Source organism: Heterodontus francisci, chromosome 34 (genome assembly GCF_036365525.1).
Source record: "Heterodontus francisci isolate sHetFra1 chromosome 34, sHetFra1.hap1, whole genome shotgun sequence".
Classification (NCBI taxonomy): Eukaryota; Metazoa; Chordata; class Chondrichthyes; order Heterodontiformes; family Heterodontidae; genus Heterodontus; species Heterodontus francisci.
The window spans coordinates 31,205,774-31,208,970 of NC_090404.1; the positions used below are offsets into that span (position 1 = coordinate 31,205,774).

Below are 3,197 nucleotides of genomic sequence, written 5' to 3' on the forward strand. Positions count from 1 at the left end.
ATTGACCATATTTCTAAATTAGCGTAGAACCCAAAATGATCAACTGAAAAAGTGCCCTCTCAATTTACCCTATTAATTCTTTTCCTAATCCTAAAAAATTCCTGAAACACAGCATCACTTCACTTTCTGTGTTCCACCGAATACCCATCTACCTTATTCAATTTCGTCTCCTAATCTAACGATAGAATCCGGCAAACATTGTGGTCGTTCTAATGTGTATCTCTAATAAAATGCCGTGCCCATAACTTTCCACAGTACTGCACTAATGGGTAGACCAAGGCTTCGTTAAATAGCTGTAGCAAACTTCGCCTCCTTTTTTATAACTGTCCCTGTAACAGATTTATTAATTTGATTGTATAAATGGACTCAGCAAAATAGGGACTTGTTTGATTGAAATAAACTTTTCAAAAATGTTGCTTTGAAATCAATTCCATAATTATATACTTTTGAAAAATATTTAATCCAAACTGCATGTGAATTCCAAGTTCAACTCTTGGTGTCATCTGGGTCAAGGAGACTGTCAATTTTCGCAATTTCTGCATCAACACTGCAGAAGCTCCTGCACCTCCTTCACTGTTGTTTTTTTCTTCTTCTTCTGAAAGCACAGTTCTCGAAGGGAATTGGATAGTTGTTGGAAATGGAAAGCTCTTTCAAGGCTGTGTGGAGAGAGCGGGGAAGTGGGACCAATTCAGCAGCTCTTTCAAAGAGTGGTATAGGCACGATGAGCCGAATAGCTTTCTATGTGCTGTGTAGATCCATATCTATGAATCCCTACAGCCTTCCCAAACAAAACACCGTTATTCTCTTTCTGTAAAAGGTTAACATTCTGAGTATTATTCGAAGGTTCACCCAGCCGTAGCAGTTCCGTGGTGCAGTAGTCATCATGTTCACCTGACACGTGAAAGTGCACTGTTTTGAAACCGGGTGCAAATAATTTCAGTATGTATTCCATTAAATTTTAGGAAATATGAAATAATTCACATTTATCGTTAAATATTATTACAATACAGGAAGTAGCCCGCTGGGCTGTGTGTGGATTTGTCCAACTTGAAGAGCCACCCCGTGTCAAGGCGCTCCCTGAAACATTCCTCTGAGCCTAGTGCAGAGCCCTGAACAGACAGTTTACCCACTGCCCCGAAAGGAGCCATCTCCCTCGCCGTTTCAATGAACAGTTAGCTGATATTTGATGCGTTTTAGCCTTGTAGTGAGACTCGACGTTACACCTGTCCAATTCCAGGGTTGGACTGTTACCATTGAACCAAATGGACGCACGTTATGACCTCCAATGGCTGCCGAAAGAGACTCACTGTTGCGAAGGGGAAGTGAGCTTAGGCTGGAATGAGTCTCTTCACAATTCCTGGTATTAGGCACGAACATATGAATTAGGAGCAGAAGTAGGCCACTCGGCCATTCGAGCCTGCTCCGCCATTCGATAAGTTCATGGTTGAACTGATTGCTCCACATTTCCACCGACACTCGATAAAACTTCCACCCCCTTGTGTATCAAGAATCTATCTACCTCTGCCTTAAAAATATTCAAAGACTCTGTTTCCACCACCTCTGCTTCTCTTTTCCAGATTCTCTTCTCTCAGAGATGAACTCGAGGTTTTCCTCTCCACACCATGACCGTCAGCAGTCTCTCAGCCTTTCACCCTGCTGAGATTGTTCTGTCTGGTTTCACTGGTTCAGGTCAATAGTTAAATCTGTTGTTTGTTCTGTTTTTAACAGCTTTTACCACTGTTATTGTCGGTAACGGTGCCATTATATTGGTTATCCAGGCGGAGTGAAGCCTGCAGACTCCTATGTACATGTTAATATGTACACTGGTGGCTGTGGATATCTGTTGCATCACAGTCAGTGTACCGAATATATTAGCGAATATAGTGTGTGCAACAAAAAACATTTCATACTGAAGCTGCATGGCTCAAATGTTCTTTGAGCACAAGTTCCTAATAGGCAAGTTTATATCTTTATGTACCATGGTTAATGAACGAGATGTTGCTGTTTGTAATCCACTGCGGTATTCAATTATAATCACAGCAAGAAATCTGATAAAGAGCCACTTCATTCCCTGAGGCATAAACTACTTTAGCGCCCAATGGCCTCACCATGTGGCTGCCCTTTTACAGCTCAATGGTGATTGAGATTAGAATCTGCATCCGCATAACCGTGGCCAAGTTGTCACATAGGGGCATCTCACTAAACAACACGTTCTGGACGTGTGAGACAGTCACTGTCTACTCGGTTGTTCTCTGTTTCATTACCTTCGCTTATTGTATGATTGCGTTTGCAATTCTGAAGATGAATTCCCATATGGGGCGGCAGAAGGTGATCCAGACTTGCATCTCCTACCTGTGTCTTCTCTGTGTATATTTTGTGCCCTTTTTTTTATTATTGTATCCTACAGAACTAAATCCACGTCCCACAATACCAACATTTTGCTTCTGGTTGTCACTGCATTAGCGCCCCCTGCTCTCCAATCCCATCATTTACACCATTAGGAGATTAGCACGCATCAGGGCCGAATTAAAGAGGATACAGATAGCTCGAGTGAAAACCAAAATCAGAGTTGTTGCTATTCCGTAATGCGAGTCCTCCTGCAGCCAAGAGTTATTTCCTGCAACCTGTACCATTGGTCAAATGAAGGATTTTAAATTGTATGCAACATGTGTAAGAAATGTGCACACATACCCACATACATTGTGCACACACAGATATAAACATACCCACACACACATACACAATCATTAAAATGGACAGTCCAAACATTGCTTTATATTCTGATGTGGGTCAGAATAACTGTCAAATTCACCGAGGATGACAGATCCATAACTGCATTTTGTAAATCTTGTGAAAATGCCAGAAGTTCCTATTGCTACTGCCAATACATGCCAGTCTTTTATGGGTGGGGGATATCCCTGACCAAGAGCATATCCAGCCTTTAGATCCGTTATTTATGATGGTCCATCCCCATTATTTCCCTACATTTCAACTTGCAAAGCTCCAAACTTCCTTATCATAACTGACTTCAAATTTACCATGAGCTCCGTCACAGGGGCAACATTGCAAACTAATGAACACATCTAATTCTCCATTCCAGTCCTCCAATATTTGCCTGCTTGAACCCCAAGACCCAGCTATACTAAGTGCTTGGTGAACTGGTGCAGACTTCGCATGTTTGGATTTGAAGTAAAATA

The 3,197-nt window shown here is 41.7% G+C and overlaps 1 pseudogene; it reads left to right on the forward strand.

Moving 5' to 3' along the window:
* Nucleotides 1–1,919: 1,919 nt before the first annotated feature.
* Nucleotides 1,920–2,586, forward strand: LOC137348793 (olfactory receptor 52N4-like; annotated as a pseudogene).
* The last annotated feature ends 611 nt before the right edge of the window (nucleotides 2,587–3,197 follow it).